Source organism: Gallinula chloropus (genome assembly GCF_964237585.1).
Source record: "Gallinula chloropus genome assembly, chromosome: 1".
NCBI lineage: Eukaryota > Metazoa > Chordata > Aves > Gruiformes > Rallidae > Gallinula > Gallinula chloropus.
The window spans coordinates 74,603,239-74,627,720 of record NC_140085.1 but is presented as its reverse complement, the minus strand read 5'-3'; the positions used below and the strand labels follow the sequence as shown (position 1 = coordinate 74,627,720).

General features: G+C 45.6%; 1 protein-coding gene across 3 annotated transcripts in view; it reads right to left on the bottom strand.

Annotated features, from left to right (window-relative positions):
- Nucleotides 1-24,482, bottom strand: part of ITPR2 (inositol 1,4,5-trisphosphate receptor type 2) — a gene marked incomplete at its 5' end in the record, with an annotated part of 263,069 nt that overhangs the window by 91,450 nt on the left and 147,137 nt on the right. The window lies entirely within an intron of this gene.

The following is a 24,482-nucleotide window of genomic DNA, read 5'->3' as shown; positions in this document are numbered from 1 at the left end:
AAGGAGAAATAGATTATCGCCGGAACGTTCCTACAGGCACGGCATGTAGCTATGGAAATACAATGTCACATGCTTCTTTCAGGGTTGTTACGTACAGCACAGATTGAGGGTCAGCCTGCAGGAAACCTGCTCTGGAGGTCCTGTAACTGACAGCGATTTTTTTCTACTGTGTTTCAAGATATCCCCACTAATGCCACCTCTCCAATAAATGCCGAGCAACATCCCAACATTAGGGCTCTATGGCATTACGAAAGCCAAGAACAACTTTGCAGTTCCAGTAACTGGAAATGGGACTGTATAGGCACGCCAGCCAGCCAGCCAGCACTCTGAATGAATACAAAACACAACCAACAGTCTTAGGGGGGTACATAATTCACAGCTCGGGCTACTCTATTAGTAAAATCTTCTGTTCTGAACGCAGCATTGCTGCTGCAATTAGTTAGCATGTCTCTGTGAAAACCTTATCAAAAAGTTGAGTAGAGTGGGAAACAACACAGATAAAGTTAGCGCCCCAAGTCAGATCAATGTCATTCACCTGAAGTTCTGTGTTTACTACAGGTTGCATTCTCCTAGAAGGCTCAGAGAAGTGCTGGGAGCTCACAAAGGCATGGAAGAACTGTGGCATTAAAGACTGAGATTGCTCACCTCGGAAAAGAGATGAAAAGATGTGACAGCATCTTTTCAGCAAAGTCTGAATGGTGAAGAGATGGGGAGGTTGGGAATCGCTGTTTCCTCTCCCACCCAAGAAGGGGCCTTCAATGGAATGTAGAGATGTTAAATGAAAAAGTGATAAAGAAATATTTGGTAACACATGCATAGTTAGATGGCAGAACTCATTACCATAGGAAGTCACCCAGGCCAAGAATTCAGCAAGACTCAAAGAGGATTTAGGCATTTCTATAGACAACAAGACAAACCAGTTACAATAGCAAATGTTAAAAAAAACAACTATGGGAAAGACAACAAAATCTGGTGCTTTAGGGGCCACAGATTTATGATCTTACTGTTAAGGATTATCCCAAGACTTCAGAAAGAATAGAAAACTTCAACTGCCTACAGTGAGGATTCTTAGACCTTCTGAAGCATCTGGTGATGGCCACACAGAGAGAGCACTCTTAATCCTCTGGTCTGATCCTCTTTGGCAATCCACAGGCATTTAAAGAGAACATGCAGTGTACCAAGTCTATTTGTATTGGGTCCAAAACCCAGTGCAATGTAGATTCAAGTGAAGATTTTTTTATGAAATCTCTGAGGAGCAGACACCCAGAGCAGAGCACTATAGTGACTCAAAGTATCTTATGGAACCCTATATTCAACAGGCAAAAAGCAGAACTGCCCTAACAAGAGGGCACATCACCAAAATCCTAACATGAGAAAGGTCTGTACTTCATCTATCAGTCTTCACCTTCACTCAGCAAAATACTACTGATGCATATAAAAACAATGGCAGGTAGAAATGTATTACTTTTGAACAAAATGTGGCTTTAGAGAGAAGCTCTAGGGTCCCTTCTTCAAAACAACATTCTGCTGGTGTTGACCTGGGTACCCCTGCTCACTTGCCCAGCCAAGAAACTCTTCAAAGTTGTCCTTCCACCTCTCACAGATGACTTTTCTGTTTCTGCACTAACAAAGTCCAAAATACCTCATCCTCTAAGACACTAAAGAATGCCTTTGCATGGCAGAGACAACCACAGCATCAGACTTCTCAGTTCCGATGACAGCCTATGAACACCAGATCCCTCATTTAGCCCTAAATAACACTGCCCAGTATGTCACCATTATTTAGTTGCTTTGATTAATTACATCTTTGCAATGACTTTGTTACATAAATTGGTTCCCTATACATATTAAGCGCCTTTCTGTCTCCCTGTGAGTTCACTTGATGATGAAATGGCTTTCTGACTGCTGAGGATTGAGTGTCACGCAGATGCCTCCGCCTACATGCTTAATGTCCTTCTCTGGCCTAAAATTCACTATACATAGAAACAAGTATTAGTATTCTAGCTGTGGCACCCAGAGCTGCCGAGACTCGGCCAAAAGCTTGACAGATTCATATCGTGCAGAAGCGATGATGCAGAAGACCGGGAGAGGATCTGGATTTTGTCTCTCCTGCTTTGCTGTCTTCCATCCTTTTTCTTCCTTCTCATTCCCCTCTGAATTTGCCTTTTTCCTCCCTGTCCCCTGGCTGTACCAATGACACATTACAATACATGTGACACTTGATTTGTAGCTTCTATCCCTTCAGTAACTCTGGTAATCATCCTTCCTTCTTTGGTAAAACAGCTCTGGAGGAGACTGGAAAAGGGCAAGTGAGCACTGGGGAAGGAAGCATCTGGTTAAAAGTTGAGCCTGTTCCTCCTCCTCCTCCACACTCAAATCTCTAACCTGAACACTCAGAAGGAACACACCTGATGATTCACTAGAGCAAAAGCATGGGAACTGACAGAGCAAACTAAGATAAAGCAAAATTATGTCAAAAAAGGGACAGGACAAGCTTAAGATGGAAGTAGGCTGGCAGGTGAAAAACGTTCCAAGCATGGCATTCAGTTTTGCAGAGAATTTTCCTCAGGCTTTTGTCATATGTGGGTAAGAGCCTCAGATGACAGCAAAGAAATCATTATAGATCAGAATAGGAACAAATCTTCAATGAACATGTATTTTGCACATCAACAAGAAGAAGATGGAGAAGGCAGGAGGATAATCTTTGGAGTTTAATCCTGGAGAAGCCCCAACTACAAGAAAAGTCAAAGGAAACCGAGTATACCAAGTACCTGTCAGAGGTCCTAGATGCAATTGTGCTACCATAAACTTCACATTAGGCTGATTCTTTAGTGGCAGAGTGGAAACTTTGATTTGGAATTTCCTTACTGCAAAGCCCTTAACATTTTCAACACAAGACTTGGGTTTAATTTTAATAGGTCTGGGCAACAGACATACTGACAGTGGCAAAGGCTTTTTATATCGTTTTCCTGAGCAGAACACAGGGCCTCAAATGGCCAATTAAATACAAAATTCTATTTAAAACAAAAAAGCCAGAGCCATTGTCTTTTTAAAAATACCTGATGTTTAAAGCAGACTAAATTGAGTCAGTATCTGGGAATGTGCGTGCTCTGACCTGTGTGAAAAAGGCAGCCCAGGGTACCGTGTACAGGCAAGACAGTTACCATGGATACCTCACTGCTTTAGGTGTAGGAGCTAAACATTACAAACAACTTTGCAGCATTAGGCGACTGGCCTCATAAAAGCACTGTGAAGTAACAATGAATTCTGAGATAAGCATTATGATCTGTTTCTTGATATGTGAATATAAATCTTCGATCACAAAACGAAAGACAAAAGCAGGATTGAGAGGAAATGGCCAGCTACCACAGGCCTTAATTTACGGTCCGCTCCCGAAAGGTGCTACTGTCCTTGGCTCACACTGATGGTAATGGATGCTACAGGTAGGCACCTTGTCTTGGGATACTGTCCTCCTGCTTAAATTTTTACCTAAATTAAGACTTCAGACTTGAGTCAACGCAACAGAGGCAGGAGACAATGCAGCCAGAGTCAAAATAACTCAATTGTTGATTACAAAGATTTCCTTCTTAAAGTTTCCCTGTAAGAACACAAGTTTCACTGTAAATATCTACCACAGGGTTTATGGTACCACACATGTTGAGTACATTAAAGGAGAGCTATTTCACCTGAAATGTTATACTGTATTCCCACGCCCCTCGGAGATCACTGGTCTTTGTGGGGAGATACTAAATGCACCTGTTGGGCAGTAAGCTGTGTGCCTACTGAATGCCTTCAGCACTCAAGAGATGTCATAGATTTCCTGGCTGGAGAAGCACGGCTCCAGGACTGCACGCTCATCTCTCGGCCTAAATAACACTCCACCTGGCAGAGAGACGCCCTCAATAGAAAATCTGCTTCATCCCGCTGTGTCTAATAGCAGCAAAGGATATTCACCCCATCCACTAACCCAAACTATCTGGTCTATTGATCCAACAGTCAACCATTTCTCAGGCAGTGAATGCATCTGTCTCCTCCTTCCCTAGAGCTAAGGTTCACAGGAAAGCACTTGAGAGGCTTTCTCTTGCTTTTGGTGTCAAACGATATACAACAGAAGTTCAAGTGCAGGTGGGGCTAGTGTTAGGTTTCAGGAGGTGAAAAATCCATCTCAAGGAGATTTAAGATAACACAAACTATTCCACAACTAGGAGCTTAGATGGATTCAATGTGGTGCTGTTACAGCACTGAGATGCTTCTACATCAGCATTACAGACGTATTTACTGCAAAGCTGTAATGGTCAAACTCTTTCATAAGGCACGGCTTCTAAACAGCAACGTGCTGGAAGAGCTGCTAGTTACCAACTAAGCAGTAAGCAGAGAAGTTGAAGCCGATCCCAGATGCAGGTGGTGTACTTGTCAGGTCCATTCAGCTCATAAGATTCAGTGGAATAGATGTATAGATTGCATACCTACAGCGTTTCATAATCAAATAACACGTATTCTTCCAACTTTCTGCAAACCTGTAACAGAGGAAAGAGGTCTCCCTTTCCATTCTTTGTCTGATGCTTTTGGCAATGGGCGAGTTTCTTACAGAAACTGTAACAAATTTTGCACTGAAGGCACCCTCAGTCTTTGCTGGCACAGAGCCATCTTTCAGCCTTCGTGGCACACAGTGCGCAAAGCAAACGGGGCCCGAGCGAAAACTAAACTCTTCCTTGAAATGACTAATACGCTAGATCTGTGCCACGAGAGACCACCTTTCCAGTATCACTCTTTCTTTGTGCCCGTAATTACAAGAAGGAACAATATAGATCACATAAATGCCAAAGCAACTGATTCTATCTGCAAACTAAGTAGGCAGATTTGAAAAGTAACATGGCGCCAAGGGCCTATTTACCTTACTTGACAGGAGTGTGAGTGCTTAGGTCCCCACACAGTCAGTTATCGGCAAAAAATAATCCTTAAGTTTGATCTAAGCTCTCCCCAACGACACTCTTACTACAGCTACCTTAGTTCTGTAACAATGAGGAGCAGGTGATGACTGAGTAACCTCTACACCAATAAAGCCCAGTTTCTTGGTGGGCAAGGGTGGAGGACTTCCTACTTCTTATGAATGATTCTTTAGTGCTGCTCCATTAACACACAGGAGGGGAACCCTGGAGACCAGCCTACAGCAAACACTGAGCAGGCAGTGCTGGTGGCAAGGGTACAAGGAAAGTGTGGCTTTAATATCATTAGAAACCTGTTCACTGGCTTTAATGGGATTTGGATCAGGTGCAAAGGAAGCCACCTTACATTTCCCTGATCTGTTAATAAGCAACTCCCAAGTATCTATTGTTGCATGTTGGCAGCCAAGGGAGGTGCACCCCCCCCAAATCCACACACAAGCAACCTCAATAGTCATAAATCAATTTGATTCTTAATAAATTGGGAGGAATTAATAACATAGGTAAGGAAATGAAGTAAATAATTAAATATAAAATTTTAACTTGGTGTTATCTCCTCTAGCAACGTTCCTGGGCACTTTAAGCAAACAGCCATCCAAAAGAAGCCTGTAAGTGGCTAGGGCTATAATCATAACTATATTAATCTTAACATCTAGATAGCGGGAAATGTGGTATTGAACATGCACATTAAAGCCTCACATGCAGCAGAAGGTACATCACAAGCCCAAACCCATCGCTAACACTGCACCACTTGGAAGAAGCACCACCTGATTTTCCTGGATACTGCCTGAGCTACACTTTAACATCAGAAAGAGTCTTTTAAAAATATTTCATTACGTGCAATTTTGGCTGAGGTTTGTTGCTATTCCTTGCCCTCGTAAGGAAGAGATTAGGTAGATTTACAGCAAGACATAAACTCCTTGGTATTTTCCTAGAGAAAGAATCCCACTCCTCCTCATTTAAAAGCTGCTAGCCTTGCTGTAGGTGGTAATTATGTTGAGGGTGAATTGCTGTGGTTTCTGTCTGGCAACACACAGCACTGGCACATGCAATCCCCACACTGTCTGGAAACAGCATTACATCAAACCATCCGAGCTAGCAGCTTACACAACCAGCTACAGCCCTTTGAAATCTGTCAGCTCCAGCTTCTCAGGCATCAGCTTCATCACATTTATCGCGCTCCTTTAAAAGCAGAATACAGAAGCATCACCCTTTAACTTAAATTAAAATCTTATGATGAAAAAGAAATAAATCTACATATCAAACCAGCAAACTACTGCTCGATTTTAACACCAAATCTGAAGTCGGTTCCCGAGAACCTGCGGGCGCATCCATGGAGTGCTGCAGAGAGGAACCTCAGACAACATGAAACAAGACAGGACCAGAGAGGGAAGCTGCGCGATGCCGCTAAATCAGTTAATGTGGAGCTAGTCCAGGGGTCCCCAATGCAGGGCTGCAGCGCACACTGTGAGCAGGCACATCCCATAGTTAAATCCACGAGCTATGGATCAGGTTCTTAATTAAATGCAGCACTGCTGGGATCCCTACATCAAAATTAAAAATCCCTGAGAAATCTCGAGTCAAACACAGCGTTCAACTTCATGTCTCCAGCTGTCGGGCGGCAGCGTCACATTACGTGAAGACCCATGAATAAGTGGTTTCCCCCGAAATTGGTGGGACCAGATACGAAGCAGAGAACCACTCGGCCCAGGAGCAGCTGTATCTGCCCCAGCATCATAGCTGTGCCTGATGAATGCAACAGCCTAAGCCACAGAATCACTGCATTTTTCTACGCGATTTGAAAACAAACACGTTGTACTTTAACAAGAAATGCTGTAACTATGTCCTTGGAGGATTGTTGTTCTGTACCAAAGAATTATTTCCCTTCCCGCCCCTCCCCCACTTCCCTCCCCTATGAATTAGTAAATGAATTTCTGCCACAAACCCTCAAACCATATTCTTCCCAATCAAAGAGTAAAACGATACCCAAGAGAGCAAGGCAGCACAGAACCAGTGAGATCCTGCAGACAGCTAGACTGGATGGAAAGCTCCTGCCACTGCCACACACACAGATGGGCACACACACTCGGAAAGCCTATGGGGGTAAAACAGGACAATACCAGAAAGAGGATTACATCCAAGCAACATTGCTGGAAAATGTTCTCCTGGAACTGGACAGCTGAATCATCTGTGACCAGACCAAAAAGGATGATACACAACAAAAGACAGTACATGTAATTTAATAAGTAAGCACAGATTTCTTTTTTTTTTTTTTCCCTCTCTTGATTCTGCACTACAAGTTTGGAAACAATTCCTTAAGGGCAGCATCCATATCATGGGAGAATCCAGCGTATGCGTTTATGGGCAAATATATTACAATCTGCATATATTTTCTGGGGAAATGAAGCCTGCAGTTTTGCTCAGGGTCTGCAATTCAGTGTTTTAGCAAATGGGGGATGTAATGTGTGCCTGTGAACTCAGCCAGAATACAGATCCAAGGAGATGGGATTCTTATAATGTTTTTTTGTAAGATGCACTGCTACCGGGCCTAAATAAAAAGCTTTTCAAAAAGTCATTGCACATAGCATGAGAATAAAGTGCTAGTCCCAGCAGCAGCCGCACAGCCGGTATCCACATTGTACAACAATCGCACAGCTCAAATCGTGACTATGAAAGGACAGCCCGAGCAGCAGGTGGGATGGAGGGATGGCAGGGGAGTCCGGAGCCGAGCACCTCTTTCTCCAATCTGTCTGTTCATCAGTCATGTCACACGGGCTGTTCCCCTGCAAGGAACATCCAGAGGAACAGAGAAGCTAGAAATGCAGGTCCCAGGCAGGGGAAGCAGCTGGCAGGCATCTGTAATTGAATTCCAGGAGGACTTGGTCTATTTTTAAAATTCTCTGTAGGTTGCCTTTTGTTTTTTTTTTTTTTTAAACAGGTGAACATTTCCAAAACTCGATACAGTTTTCAAGTTTCCTGACGTACACCTCTGAGTTCCAGCACTGTGCAAAAATCGTGCAACAGCAGCAAAGCACGAGCAATCAGAACCGGATTTTAAAACTCTGCACCAGGGAGGGAGAAAAAATTAATCAGTTTTATCTTTAATTGTATCTTGTAAGGGTAAAGAACTTCTGTTTTTTGGTGCAAACAAACAAACCTCTTCTGCTATATTTATAGCCTAAACCAGAAGGACACGGGTTTTTCTACTGACTCCAAAATAAACCAAATTTCACAGTTCTTAACGTGCTGTGCTTCTGCAGAATCTACTAACCCACAGCTCTGAGGGCACACTGATACCTGAGGAATTAAGCCCTACAAAAAACCCTAATTAAAATGCACAGATTTTTGTTAAGTTCTTTCTGTAAGTGGTATCCGAACGTGTTTCCCTTCAACCACTCTAACACTGTTTCAAGTCAGAGCCAGCTCCTAACTCGCTCTCATCCATGAGGAACCTGACCCACTCCAGTAGCATAAAATCATAGAATGGTCTGGGTTGGAAGGAACCCCAAGGATCATAGAGTTCCAACCCCCCTGCCACAGGCAGGACCACCAACCTTCAGGCATAATCTAGACAAGGTTGCCCAGGGCCCCATCCAACCTGGCCTTGAACACGTCCAGTGCAGGGATGGGGCATCCACCACCTCTCTGGTTAGCCTGTTCCAGCACCTAACCACTCTCTCTGTAATGAACTTCCCCCTAATATCTAATTTAAGCCTTCCCTCCTTTAGCTTCAATCCATTCCCCCTTGTCCTGCCATTAGCTAGAGCATCTAGAGCTTTCCGCACCTTTAGAGCTCCTTTATCTCCTGTAACGCCCGTTAGATGATAACCGGAGTCCGAATATTGTCTCGCCACAGCCTGGGAGAAGAACAGTCACTTCTTCTGTTGTTAATCTCCAGCTGCCATAGATCTCTGATTCTGCTTTCCCCAGGAGAGGCTGGGTCTGGGATCACATCCTCACCCTTCCTTGGAGAGACCGGTGATGGGATGGATCCTAAACGATCCTAAAATGGAGCTCGGAAAAGCTAATACGAAGCAGAACCCAAAGACTGCTAACGCTGTACAGCAAAAGTTCCCGTTTCACTCACAGCACAGTCCAGTCTGAACTATACTCATTTATTTTTCGTGATGCTGCAGCAAGTTAAATTCTCTGACGATAATGAGCAGCCACCGACTGCATCACCAACTCATTAAATCAACTCAGTATCCACTCATTAGCAAACACATTTATACGCTCTGGATTTAAGACTTACTGGCTGGCAGAGATGTAGTGTATGATATTTGTCAGGATATAATTTCTATTATTTTTGTTCTGATTTGTGTAAAACGCTCCTTACGTAGCTGCAGTATGCCTCCCCTCTGTCTTTCCACAGTGCTGGAGTCCAGAAAGTAACAGTTTTTTGCGTATGAAACAGTCAAAAGATAAAGCCAGGGATCATTCCTCAGCACTTTGCAAGACAGGGTTATGTAACGCTACATCGCAATGTATATTTAAACGTCGGTGTGTTAACTGCAGGTATAGAGATGAAGTGAAAGAACAGAGGAAGAGAAACACCTCTGAACGCCAGAAAAAACACCCTCTTGTAATGCTTATTAATAAAAAAAGCAACTCCAACAGGAACTTTCACTCAGAAATATAATAAATACAGGATAACAGAAAGTGTATCACATAAAGTGATGATATTATTTGCTGAATATTCCCCAAATGCACAACCAGTATACCTGATCTTATCAAACAACATCAGATTTCGTTGCAAGCACAGCTTTTTAAACGGCTATTTTCTTCCCGTAGTGGTGGCAGGGGAAATGTTGAAGTAGCAAATGTTTTGACTGCCATGCAATCAGGCTGCCTGTAAACAGCACAGTCGGGCCCTGAGAATGCAGGGAAGACTGAACGCAGTTGAAAAATTTAAGAGGGTTTGGTTTCTTCACACGTCCTGGGCAGCAATATTCTCCTTTTCAAGGCCAAGACAATGAACATTAGGTTCCTTCCATCTGAGGAAGAATGATGGCATTTCACGATGTACTTTGAAGGAAAGATGGGGTCAATGTTGCAGGGTGGGGACAGGACAATCGCTCCTTTTTCAGCTCTGTTGTGTCAAATTGTTCCTCAGCTGCTTATTAATAAAAAAATTGTTGCCCAAATTTTAAGCTGGCCTAGCTCCTCCCTGTTGGTTTGCATTTGGGTGGTGGTGGGTTTTTTTAAACCCCCCCCTACAGTCACAGGACCTTCTTTTCACAGAGAACTGGACTGAAGGCAAGAGCTTCACAGCAAGAGCACCTGCAGTTCCTCCCAGACTCCCCTGTGTAATGCCACTGGGGACTCTGGCGTATAAAGTAACTCATGGCAAGTCCGAACAGGCCACACGCACACTTCAATTTTAGCGTCGGCAAGCCAGCACCCTCCGCCAAAACCCATCAGCCTCCTCCGGACCCCCTTGTCAATCCCGCCATGAGCCTAGGAGTCAGCTTCGCCACCTGCAAAGCTGATTTCTGAGGCGAGGCAGCCAAAGCCCTCCCGCCCGGCAGCAGCACAGCTGCTTTCCCGGGCGCCTTCGGCAGCGGGAGGAGGAAGAGGAGGAGGAGGAGGAGAGGCGGCTGTTTGTCTCCTTGTTGCTGCCGCCGCTCGAGCCAGGTTACATAACGCCCGATCTCGGGCCGGTCGTGGCGGGGCGGCGATGCGCGCACGGCTTATCCCTTCCCGCGCGGCGAACCAGCCCGCCCGCCTTGCAGCGCCGGGCAGCGCGCGGCTCGTCTCGTGCCGGCGCGCGACCGCTCCACGCCACCTAATCGAATTTCAGGGCCGGGAGCACCGCGCGGGGACACGTGACGCGCCCCCGCCGGCGCGCGCGGCCAGACACTGCGGGCGTTACGTAACCGCCCGGCCGCGAGGGGACCGCGCGCGCCCCCGCCCCCCCGGCGGCAGCCGGCGCCCGCTCCGGCCCTCGCGCAGCGCTCACGTGCGCCGTCACACGTCCCCGCGAGCGGCAGGCGGCAGGACGCGCCGCCCGCTCCCCCGGCCGGCCGGCGAAGCCATCGCCCGGGCAGGGGCCGCCGCAGCAGCCTGAGGGGCGGGGAGCGTAAAGGTAAACCCCGCGCCCCGCACCGCCAACCCCGGGCGCACCGGGGCCGTGCAGCCTGCGGCGCGCTGCCGCCCACCTCTGCACCCTCGCCGCAGCGCCCCTGAGCCGGCCGGAGGGTCCGGTCGCCCGGCCCTCGTCCACGTCCCGCTCGCAGCCGCGGCCGGCGGGCGTTCTGCCCTCAGCAGCCCGCTCCAGCTTGGCGGGTGGCTAGGCCACCCGGTACGGCTCACCCGGAGGGATCTGCCACAAGCAAAGCACAGGCAGCGTTGAGTAACGGGCGCAGATCGGCTGCCGGGGGGCAAAACGCGCTCCCCCCTCCCTCGTGTTGGAGGCAAGGGGGTGCCCACCGCTGTCACCGTCTGCAGGTCCGCGTTGCTAAACGTGGCGGCCGCCGCTGTGCCCCAGGAGGAGCGCGGGTCTCACACCGTGCCGGGCTGCCCCGGTGGGAAGCTGCCAGCCACCCCAGCCACGCTCAGCCTCGCTGCCTGCATATGGTGGGGCAGGGGTGTAGGGGAGAGGGTACGAGCCCCTGCTCCTCGCCTTTCCTTGGATCACCCTCTTGGATTGCAGATTTTTGGAGCCACCTTGGCGCAGAATTCTTCCTTCAGGAGAATGAGCGCTGCAACTCAAGTTGGCCAACACAGCAGGAAGAGCCTGTGAAGTCTGCATGACTGGAGAAGAGACTCTTTTTCACGTATGCCAGCGTTTCAGCTCATTTTAAAAAGCACGCTTTCCCCCCCCAGAAGAAGCCAACTTCGGAACAAGAATTTATGCAGATTAAACCCAAAGCCAACCTGACTAAATCAGTGTTTGTTAAGACTTCGTACCCTTTTTTTTTCCCAACAAATCTTTCATTCACAAAGCCCAGGAGCACACTGCTTGCTTGATTTAAGGAGGAGAAAATGGGCACCCTGCCAACTGCCAGGTTCTGCACTGTCATACACGAAGTCCTGCTTGCACTTTCAGAGAGACCTTCTCTGAAGGTGAGTCATTCGGTCCTCTGGAGAGGAGCCCAAAACAGGAGCTAGCTTGTGATATTTAAATGTATCCTCTGCTGCACCAACACGTGCCCACAGAGATGGTAGATCACTGGCCAGCAGGCTTGGGGCAAAAAGCGATGCTGTATTCAAATAGCCTGTCAGAGGGGAGATGAGCTCCCAACCCTTGTCCTTCAGCGACCCTCCTCATGGCAGAAAAACCTAGAGCGAACTAAGTCCGGGGCCCAAACACGGTGTTCAAGCCAGAAACAAGCATTGGTGCAACATACCTATTCACCAATTTCAGAACAAAAAATAATAAAAAAAGGCAGTTTCCCCGGGGTGGCTCTTGCTCAAGTCACTGCGAACTTGTTTGAGCTGCACATGTGCTTTTCTAGCAAGCCCGTGTCTGAAAGAGCCCCTTTGTGCACTGCTGCAGCTGCCCGGCGGCGGGCTCGGCACCTCCCGTGGCTCTGGAGGCCCCTGCTGGAAGATGGCGATGGATGTGCACGGCCGAGTCCGGGGCAATAAAGCAGCGACTTTTTCAGCTGGCAAAGCTGCAGCGGGAAATTAATAGTTTAGAACTGTGCAAAAGGGCTTGAGAAAACACTTCTGATTCACTCTTGATTTTATTACCTCACGGTGCTTGCGTGGGGCAGTGCCCCAGCTGGTTGGGTAGTAAAAAGAAAATAAGATTGCACTGCGTAGGGCTTGGTAGTGCAACAGATAGTGATCGAAGTAGCAAACGTAAGACACAGAAGCCATAAACTGCTGGCTAGTTCAAAAGAAAGCATTATCCCAGCAACACTTCCTTTCCTGCGCTCAAATAAAGTCTGTCTTCAGCTAAGAACCGGAACAAAACACAGAGAAAAGGTAAAGTATGTGCACAATCAGAAAAGAGTTTAAAAAAAATAAGGGGAATTGGGGTCCTTTTCCATTTTCAAATTGTTTATAGAGTTTAAAAATTAAATACATGTTGAATTCAAGTATGTGTCAGCTAGTTTACTTCCTTTTTTTTTTTTCTTTTAGAAAAAAAGGAAGTAAAAGACCTGTATTTAGATTACCTGGTATGCTAGAATTTGCTACCAAGTTAAAACAAGCTCTTTTCAGTATTGCAGGCAAGGAAATAATCTGTTTATATAAACAGCTTCGTTTAAGTCAAGTGATTGCCTGCAGACCGTGCTCCGGAGAGCAAACCCTTCTCACCAGCCTCACAGAGCACCAGGTCGGGCTCCAGAAGGAGCCGCCGGTTCCTCTGCCACCTCCTAGCCCTAGCTCGGCGTGCGTGCTCGGCATGCTCAAGCGCAGCCAGCGCTGCTCTCGTTTGACTTTCCTTTGGCTGTGTGGCATAGCAGGTTATTTGCACACACAGGCAGAAATAGGTAGCACTTTGCCCAGACTTCTGCAATACAAATTACTCATTTCTGACTAAGCACGCCGCAGCCCAAAGTAATCTCATAAACTTGTTACTCTGTCTGAAGGGGGTGGGGGGGGGTGGGTTGGGGTTGGTTTTTTTCATGCGAACATTTCCACACACAGCATCAGAACAGAAATCCAAACTCAAGCAATAAAAACTGAGTTTCTTCCCAGGCATGGTGTTATTCACTGTTAGAATATTTAAATGTGAGGAAAAAAGAAAAGGACAGCCTAAACTGTTCAACTCCTGTTTTTCAATAGCCCCCTTCTAGGTCCTCATGGTCAGTTTTATTGTCAGAATTAAAATGACTATGTGAACAAAATGCTAGCAACAACCAGGACAAATGTAATAAAGACTATGACATAGAACCAGAACAATCCTCTGTGCCATCCAGGGTAAATTTACTGACCATCACCCACTCTATTGCCAGCAGTGAATTACCGATGTTATTTCCTCTTGTCTCACAAAAGCAACCTACTTAACATGGGCCTCTTTGCAAAATCAAGGGAGGTCAGGCTCTACACCCTAATCCACAGCAACATTTCTAGCCCTTTGGAAAAAAAACCCTCCTCTGACTAGTAAAAGAGGAAGAACTTCCCAACAACGTGCAGGGCTTCCAGCATTTGTTTAAATGCAAAGATTTACATTTTTATAGAGAGCCACAGTCAAATATTCGTATATTTAGAAGACCTTGATTTCCTAAAGGGCTAAACTACACACAGTAGAGCATCCTGGGGGGGAACCCACACACTGAGAACCTCTAGCTGGTCATAGCTGAGAAAACACCTGGGTCAAGCACAGCTGCTTGTTCCCCTGGAGTCGGTAAGAAGTTTTCATACTGAAAGACCTGAGAGTCAAGGTTACCTAAATTCCTTTGGCAGCTCAGACTGGTGGACTGGCATCCAGCACTCCTGGATGTGGGGCTAATGGGACACGGATGCTACTACTGTTTACAACTTAAGGAGTCAAAAAATACGATTTTCTGCAAGAAAGAGGAGAAAGGTAGTCTAAAAAAAAAGGGGGGCTTTAAGAAGCTTGCAGGAAAAAGGCATATAAAGAGACATTGCTAGCATAACTGCTCAGTACTTGGGGACAAAATGTTTTGGACAACTCTGCCAAGAGTAATTTTCAGTGTGATAAGGTGCTCTGCCCAACCCCAAGTGACAGCTCTGCATCTGGAGTTACCAACACTAGTCCAAACCTTCAGAGCACATTCCACTGTGTCACCGCTCAGTGCCAGCACAGCCTCTTGCTGACATCCACGCCGCATCAGCACGTTAGGCTCGTGACTGCGTACAGCGGGAAGCATCCACACATGTGCGCTCCGCTCCGGGCAAGACCCGAGCCATGGTGAAACTGCATCAGGAAGAAAATGGATCAAAGGGGCCTCGCTGGCAAGGTGCCATGTGCTGCCCATGAAAAGCTGCTGCAAGGTAAACAAGGCACAACCTGCACAAAGCGTTCATTGCCATCAAGTGAAAGAACACCTTCAGGCTCTGCCCAACAAAAAAAAAAGCTCTCTGCAAAAAGCCGAGGGGTCAAAGTGACTCTGAGATAATTAATCTCATAGTCCTCAGGGCAATTACTAACTCCAGAACAGGCCACTCATTGAGTAGCCTGGTCAGCGCACGTCATTTAGATATTCTGGTCTTTTCCCCCCACAAACTCCAGAGGTCAGGTAACCTGGCTTGCATTTAAGTAAACAAACGCATGCATAATTCAAGAAAGTGTATTTCAAGGTCCGGGATTTGTTGAAGAAAATTGGAAGAACAGACACTCTAAAGGCTCAAAGAAATCCTAAATAATCTCATGATTTTCCAAGCCAAATCTCGTGATTTGTTTGTGGCCTGACTCAGGGTTTTCAGTGCTTGGGGTTGGCAACTCTTGACTAAGCAGGGATATGAAATAAGAGCAAGAGTGACTGCCCGCCAGGCTTCTGTTTTCCTGGGACAGAAGACAAAGCGGCTCTGACAATTCCAGCTGGCAATACCATCCAGGCGCTCCTCCAAGGCCAAACATGCTGGGTAGAATCCTCATCACACACACACACACAAATCCTATCAGAAGCAGTTCCTGTGGTTGCTTAATAGCTGTTTTCCAAAGTTCAATATAGCATATACTTTCCTTTTCTTCAAAAGGGGAGAGGGGAGAGTTGGACCACATTACGGACTAATCCCTTGCCAGATGTCATTAGTGATGAAGTCCCTTAGAAATTACATCAGCATGAAACAAATCAAAAACCATCAAGTTTCCATTTCCTCCTCATGTCTGGCTAGACAGACACTTCAAGATCAGCTTTCATCTGTGGCCTAGAATCAACCCTCCTCTGCGTCTTGCTTAGTGTGGCAGGGGTGTTAAGCAAGTAATTGGAACCATTAAAAAGAAGAATCGCTCACTCGCTCTCGCTCCCTGTCCCTGTCAAATACTGACTCCTTCTTCAGCCTTCCCCAAAGCTGTTTCAGCACATTGCAGTGGTTTCTCCCAGCTCCTGGCAGAGGTATGTGGCTCCAGCTAGGGCATATGTCTCTAGTCTGGCATCTTCCCGGGTGATGCCAAACTGGGAGCCTTTCCCTCTCAGCTGATGACCCCAAATGTTCCCTCACATCTGGTATCCAGCAAGGCAGGCTGGTTGGGGAGCAGAGTCTAATCTCCATTTCCCTGCAACGCTTGAGCCTCCCCTACCTGCTCAGAGGGTCATAGATGAGGAGCAGAAGCATAGAAAGAGGTGGAGTGGAAGGGCCTTGCTGGTTCTGAACCACGTTTGCTTCCCCTAGTACGGCAAGAGCATAGCCCATCCCAATATCTGAGAGAGACGCATCTTTAATTCCTTGTGTTTGGACTGACTGAACAACAACAAAACAAAACCCCCAACCTACTCATAAACTGAGGTTTTCTGTAGGAACTCGGTTCCTGAAACACATTTCTGAATCGTAAATCTTGGACTAGAGTGGTTTATGTAATGCCACCGATTCACGCTGCCCTAACTAACCGTAACTAACCATTCCATTATAATGAGTCCATTATCCCCTGCTTTATTGTATTTTCTCTTAAAACAGAGATCAAAGATTTGGATCTAGTGGCATCATGCCGATTTCATTTTTATTACTGGCTCCCTAGGTCTATCATAAATATTCATTGGCCATCCTTAATACAATGCATTGAATTCTGCTCACTGCTATCTCTGGTGCGACTGCAAAGTACAAACAGGGCTGTTGCTCAAACATATTAAATAAAGCAACAGAAAATTTGTGACAGTCAACAACAACAACAAAAACAACCCCAAACCAACCCCAGCAAACAAAAGAAGCCTTTTCCCCTTTCCAAGGAAACTCAGAACCAAAGGAGACATTTTCTCTCGCCCCCACCACGACTGCAGACATTTGGCTGCTGTGGGAATTGAGCCATGCAGAAGCGGCGGCAGCAGCTGACCTGCTCCCACAGACAGCAGACATTTCTGAAAAGTCCACAGTTGCCACACAGTGGTCTCTGCAATACTGCAGCACTCCTCAAACGTTACCCGGCGGTGACAGAGAAACTGCTCAGAAATGATGACTTTTCTGTATGGCAGCTAATAAATGGGAGCGGGGAGCGCGTGGAGAGAAACATCCCCCAGTCTCATGGTCAGGGAAAAAGCTTATGTGGTTTTATCTCCTGACTCCCCCCCAAAAAAAACCCTGCAACTATCCCAAACTTCAGGATGCCTGCAACTTGTCACTCAAACATTCTTCTGAACTCCTCACCTCCGCATGGCTCCTCCCTGCACAGAGACAGGTACAAGAGGGATTTTCGTACCCTGCCCACGTGAATTGCTCCTGCTCAGTGAATAGGTGTAGACGTGGGCCTCTTGGGATATCAGCTGGGTACTTTAAACAAGTGCCAGTCACTAAAATTAGGGTGGTCACAGGAATGATGTTTTTTTGTCTCGTGTTAAGGAACTCTGAGAGCGCTACCGCGTATCAGACACTTTGTATGCTGAGCAAGAACATCCCGTTACAAGCCAAACAATACGGTAGGACACCAAACACACATTCAAATATTTATCTTCCAATATGACTCCACCATGAAGGTAATATGCTACTCATTAAAAAGGAAAAAAAAAGATGGAATAGGAATAAATCATCTAAAATAAATACTCATACATGTGAATCTGTCCTCACACCAAACTCCACCCACCTGGAGAGATGAGCCATTCGATAAAACTGCTGACTCATTTTACACATTAACCTACAACACACCTTTGGCCACTTACATACCCCTTGCCAATCTAGTATCTGCTAGAACCTATTACTAAATTCCTTAAAGTCTTGGCTGCTTTATGCATGATTTCAAATAAGTAACTAAAACCAGACAGAAAGAAAACCTTGATCTTGATGCCTTCGTGATGTAGAGTTTCATTCACGTAGCTATAGTGAGCATGGAATGTAACTTCTAGATGAACTGAAGGCTTTTTTAGTGAAATCCATCCCACCTGTATTCAAAACAACAATAATAAAATCCAACTGTTGCTGTTCACATGAAAGATCCTGATTACGTCCATGAATTTTGTACCTGAGTGAGATGAATCATATTCAGAGCTGTGAAGGTTTCATTTGTTAAACAGCCCTCTTCCCTTGCACACCTTTCCATTTGTTTTTAACTAAAAATAATATTAATATTGTGAAGGATGACAAACTGTTTGCAGGCAGTTATGATCTTCTTGCTGGTTCACTGCTCTTAAGATCAGATCCGTAGAAAATGATATGAAAAAAGGGGAAACTAAGGAGCATCCTTATGTCACATACACTATGTAAAGGGGAATTTCCAGAGCAGAAATCAGACATTTGAAGTTTAGAGCAAGGAACAAGCTACTCCAGTTTGTTATTGTTTTGGTCAATGCTGTCTAAATCAGTATCAACAGGAAAAAAGCCCCAAACATTTTACAGTATCAAATGTTCCTTTAGAGCAATGATATTACATGTGAGAAAGGCAGATGATACAAGCTCTAAACCAATTTATCAATCAGGATTCGGGGCTTAAGATTTCTGAAACAAATCTGGCTAACAACATATCATATTCTGCAATTTTGATAAATATGCACTGCTGAGAGGCTGCAGTCTTTAGGAAGAAATGTGTTTACAACCATGTGTTTTTTCAGCCTGCCGCTAGATTTGTTTACAACTGGGAGAACAAACAAACAATAATCAAGGTTTTGAAACAAAGAGGAGTAAGTACTAGTGAGTAGCAACACCACTGCTCACTCGTCTTTCAGCTGAGCTAAAGGTAGCAAAGCCTCTGGAGATAATATATGTGGATCATGGTCGCCAGTAACAATTACCTGTAGGAAAGAAAGGGCAAAGCCACGAATGCTCTCAGTCCCACCAAGCGTTTGGGTGTGTGTTTCACTCCCACTGCAGCAGCTCTTAGCGCTCTTGTCTTTCATTAGATCAGGACATTACATGTCCTAAGAGGTCAGAAGTGCTGTCTCCTATCTGTCCTTAATAAATGAGACTTTCTGTCAAAAGTTCTTGTCCAGGTCAACAAGAGAAATGCGCTCTGCCTGAAACTATCCTTGACACAGACCACCAGTAGGACCTTGTGCCTGGTCCAAGTAAAGTGGCTTTGAACAGGCTTCCAAACGCAAGCAGGCGACTGTCCAAGTCTGGATTAAATATGTGGGACCTGCTACTTACTGAGAAAAATTACTCTGCCCTTAAAAAGAAATTGTGCTTTTCAGCTGCACAAAGGCAGGTTCAGATCAGACATTAGGAAAAAATTCTTCACCGAAAGGGTTATCAGACATTGGAACAGGCTGCCCAGGGAGGTGGCTGAGTCACCATCCCTGGAGGCATTTAAAAGACAGGCAGATGAGGTGCTTAGAGATCTGGTTTGATAATGTACAGGTATGGTTGGACTCGATGATCTCAAAGGTCTTTTCCAACCCAGTGATTCTGTGATACTGAGAAGCTGCACTTAGAGGTTTTTGCACTAGAAGCAAACCAAATCTCTCTGTAAGTGTACATGATTGAAAAGCCGGCACAATATCTGGGGGATGTCCACCACATTGTACAGCACTCTCCTCCTTTAGTCCAGAGCGATGCACGTTACGGGAGGGATACCACAAAGATGAGGGATGCTACTTCAGAACAGTCTAGTGGATACCAGGGGTGAAAGCTCCAGAAACATGTGGCACGAACAACAGGCCGCACTGGCCGATGGCCTGAGGCTCGAAGCACTGTGGCGAACACTGCTGGGCTAGTACAAACAGCAGTGGTTATCATAGGCCTTGTGGTACCTCTCTGCCTAATTATTCCAGCTTGAAGCCTCGAAGGGGTGGGGGGAAAGTGAAGCCGTGTTGGTTTGTTTCTCTGTAGGTTTTTATTTCTTTGGCTTGTAGAATGTCATTGTACGGGTATAATGAGAAATTACCACACTTTTAAGGGTCTGACCACGTTTAGTGTTTAGTCTTGCATATCTGAAAGCTCCGATGCTCCTGCCGCTGCAATTACTGGCTCAGAGGATTCACAGCAACAGCAAAGCTCAAATCCTCCTCTCCAACGAGTCAGTGCAGGCTCTGGAGCAGCAGACCACCACCACGACCTCTGTCATGTTAAACCATCGCACAGGTGGAGGGGGCTGGCCCAGTTGTGTTTGAATTCTGTGCCGTACTTCATCACTTAACTGTCACGACGAAGCCACAACAGCAGCTTCCTGACTGTACCCAAATTATGTGCTGGGCACGGCACCCAGACTGGCTCTGCTAGAGGTAACCAAACATTCTTCCGCCCTGCACTTCCAGTCCCCCCCAGATTCTGACTGTTTTCTTACCATGAGAGTTTTTAATGCAGGATACTGCAAAAATATCTTTTACCAACTGAAATCTGCAAGTGATTTTTTTTGTTTAATTCAATATAAGCAGCACTGAGCTTAAATGTTCTCCGATAGGATTCCTAACCCCCAATTACCTTACAGCCACACCGAGCTCAGCGAGGAGCACGGCCTATTGACAACTGCAAAAAAAACCAGGCTAGTGCACAGGCATTTTTATACATCAGCACGAATAAAACAGACAGCAGAAATGGTGAATAATTAACTGTAATTCTTCAGAATGCCTGCAGTGCCACTAATCCAAAACGGGAGTAGTAACACAAATAATGAATTTTGGATCCTGTTCTTCCTCCTACTTAAAATAAGTGTCCTTTTAAGGTATACTACATTCAGCAAGCCCCACATGTTCAGAATTATTCCCTTTTTTCCCCTTTTATATTTACCTAGACATGCTATTTATCCGAATTTTCCTAATTTGCAGAGGCAAATAAGTAAAACTCTCTTGATAAGATGAGGCTATAGAACAGAATGCAGTTTGAGTTGAGAATGTCTTTGATTCAAAGAGATGCACCACTGGGACACTTGTAGTTGCTCCCAGCAACGTCTCCTGGCTTCTAAGGCACATTGAGACCATTTTTTTCCCCTCAGAAAAAGACCTCTAGCTCCCACTGGTTTCAGCCTGACTGGTAGATCAATACATTCATGAACTGGGACCACTGTGCTTGACAAACTCTTTGGAGTTTTGTCAACAGCTCCACATGAAAAGACTGAGGTCTCCTGGCACAAAATGACCAAGAGCCAATAGTGCCTGTATCAGGGACTACATCTTACAGGAATAAAATGTATTTAAAATACACACCAAAGCTGAACTGTTTTTAACACATAGTTGGTGCTGTTGCTGAAAACAAAGAGAGAAAAGAATAGCTTACATTTCATATCTAAAGTGGAATGCAGAAACACAAATGCTGCAGAAGGAAAGGCTACAAAGCTGCTTCTATGATTTTCAATCCTGAAGCTAGGGCAAACATAGAAGAGCAAGGCAACAGTTTTCATGAGTTTTTTTCCAAAAAAGGCAAAGAGCACAAGTACTTATTTCTGACAATTAAGCAGCTTACACAGTCTTTGTTCTACTGACACTTAAAAATGCAGTTTTCAATTATTTATATTGTAGTTCGACACCTAAAGTAGGGAAAAAAAAGCATAGTGTCTGTGTTCTGCAGCACAAGTAAAACTTACTGAAGGGTTCAATCTATTTACAAGACCATTGCCCGTAGGAGCTACCAGCTTTGGATTCTGCCACATTCTGTAATCATCATCATCCAGTGATCAGCCAACGCCGTTACATGCAACACGTCATCTGCGCGCATTGTCAGAGAGGGTGGTTGTTTCTCCCCTAGAGATACAGACCTCATTTAACAATGGTTGGGAAATCAGAAGGTTATCCATGCCCAAAGGCACTGACATGCCAGCAGCTGGAGTGCGTTAAGAAGTTGCCATGCGAACACACTTTGGTTAAGAGTTCAACAACTTCATCCAATTCACTGAAGGAAGGTTTAAATTAAGTTCCTGAGCCCTCTTTGAGGCAGCTTGGAGGACTCATCACTCCTGGCCCACCAGCTCGGTTGTAGGGACAGTCGCTTTCAGCTGGGCAGCAGGACAACGCTAAGACTTTAAACTGCGCCAGCCATTAGCAAAGCGAACATGCAGCAGCGCTCTACGTGTTCCTGGCGCTTTTGGAAACGTTACTGAGATTCAAACTGAGACCTGTAAGAAGGTCTGGGGGCAGAGTTTACACAGAATTTAAACTGAAATCAAACATGACGGTGAAGAGACAAAAAAGTTCCAAATTTCTAGACCGAGATCCTTCTGGTTTTGTAAAATGGGTATAAAAATGGCCAGCAACAACAACAACAACAACAACAAAAGAAACATAGGTGGGGCAGATCTAGTCCAAACACAGTCCCCTTCTGTCTGTCTCCTCCCGCAGAGTCTAAAGTAGGTGTTTGTCAATACCACAGTAACTGTCTGAACAGCGGCGGTGTTGACTGCCTCCCCACACTGCCTTGCCCAAGTGCTCTGACGCTGTTCTGGAAGAGCCTGCTGTAAGAGAGGGGATGTAGATCAAGTTTCATTCCAGCTAGTTACCTAATCAATACAAATAGGACTAGGACTTAACGTAGAACTCCCGGGAGATGGCAATAATCACCCACAATTACTTATGAAAGCCAATCAATGACCGAGAGGTTTTATGTGTCATTTATATACCTTAAATCAAACTTCTGAAATTAAACTTTGATTCCCAACACGATTAGATGTTGCAGCACTAAGCAAAACAACACGCGCGCGAGCACTGCCTCAGAGGCTGGCTGCAGGGGCGACCGCGGATGGAGCCGGGAGAGCACGAGCAGCCCTGAAACACTCCAGCACCGGGAGCGCAGCAGCGCACAGCAGTTACAGGGAACAGGCGTGCAAAGAGTGAAATAAACACGTCCAGCTACCCTTTCCTCTTGTTCCTTCAGTGAAGCAGGCTACCTTCTGGGGGTTAAATGACAGAGAAAAGACTCTCCTAGGCTAGGTTCCTAGACCTGAAACTCATCCGTGGGAGGTAAAGGGAAGAGAAAGAGAGAGCAAGGAATTTAATGTCATGGTTTCTTCTTTGCTTCTCACTGAGAAAAAGTCTGCACAAACTGGGCATTTACCATTTCTTTCAAATTCATCACACATAATCCGTTATGATGTGTGACTGATAAGCTCAGGCTTCCTGTCAAAATGTCACGTGTCCCTCTGTAGTTTTGTTCTGACATCACCATTGTGTATTTAGAACTATATTTTTCTTTTTAGCATCTGCCTAACCTGGTTGAGCAACTTTGCAGGCAGTAAGATCACAGTTCAATAGAAGTTGGGAACATGCACAAGAGGCTGTTGTTCACTGTGCTGGTTTTACAGTTCTGAAGCCCATACCATGAACATTGACTCACAAGAGCAGCAAGCCAGCGAAGCACCTGCAAACCATATGAACTTGTTTACTCATTTATTTCTTCGCACTGATGCATTATGTTCCTCCATGTAAAATCTATGGGACTTGAGAGGAAGCACGAGGAAGAAATTCTCTTCCCCAGAGAGACCTTCCACCCACCATGCCCTACCGAGATGGTGGAGATCACACAAGGGCTCTGGGCATAGGCACATACACCTCCCACATCCAGTCCTGAGAAGCAGAGGCTGGGCTGGCTAGGTGAAGAGACCCTCCATACCAGCGGAGCACACTCCCTCTGGTGGCTTCGCCCAGTGTCGCTGTACCAGCATCCACAGCAGGGTCCAAAGAGCAATTAAAACAGGCAAATATTTTACTGGCTTGTTTTAAGCCATACATTAAAGCACCGTCTTTTTATGTTCATTTGGGTTTTTAACTTCCCTCGTAGTCCCTGCGATGACGATAACTTTTGGTGGGTCCATGCTGGTCCTGGAGAGGCTTGGCGAAGCTGGCCACAGCAACGCGGTTACAAAAGCAAATTAGTTTTTCCCTGTGATACAGTGGCATCATGGACCCAGAAAGCTCTGAGTATGAATAATAATTAAGAATAATAATGTCTGCTTCACCTGTGAGACTCTTGTTATGACATTAAAAGAACACGCCTGTCCCGGCCTAGCCCTGTTTATCTTTGAGCAGGCGGTGAAGAGGAGGTTGGTTTTCTCTGCATGTACCACTGGTTTTTGCACAGAGCAAAGCTGATGTTTTGCTATTGCTGCCTTTGCCTTCATTTCACTCTTCTGCCTCGAGATTTTTTTATTTTGTTTTATTTTTTATCCTGTCTAGCAGGTTGCTTAGAAGCCTGGTCAATATGTTCCCATGCCCGTATATCAAAGCAAACAATATACATTCAAAACAAAGACACTGTGAATATTCCCCACTTCTAATATATGGCTCATCTGTCATGAAAGAGCAAACAGTGTGCTGGTTACTTTATCATCTCACGTGATGGCACCAAAACATTTAACTTGAAAAACAAAATCTCAAACTCACAGAAATAGGCATGGGGGCATCTTAACCAGCACGGTCTTTGTTTTTCTTATGGATAGACTGGAGTTAGGATTGGACCTCAAAGCTAGTATACCTGAAAGGAGCCTAATTTTGCCAGGTACAATAATATGAATAAGTGCTGTTACTTAGACATCTGAAAATACCTGGGCGTAAAAGCCTGAGACACTGAAACACTAACACTGAGCTGTAATCAATATCTTTTCTCAAGGTAAACTGA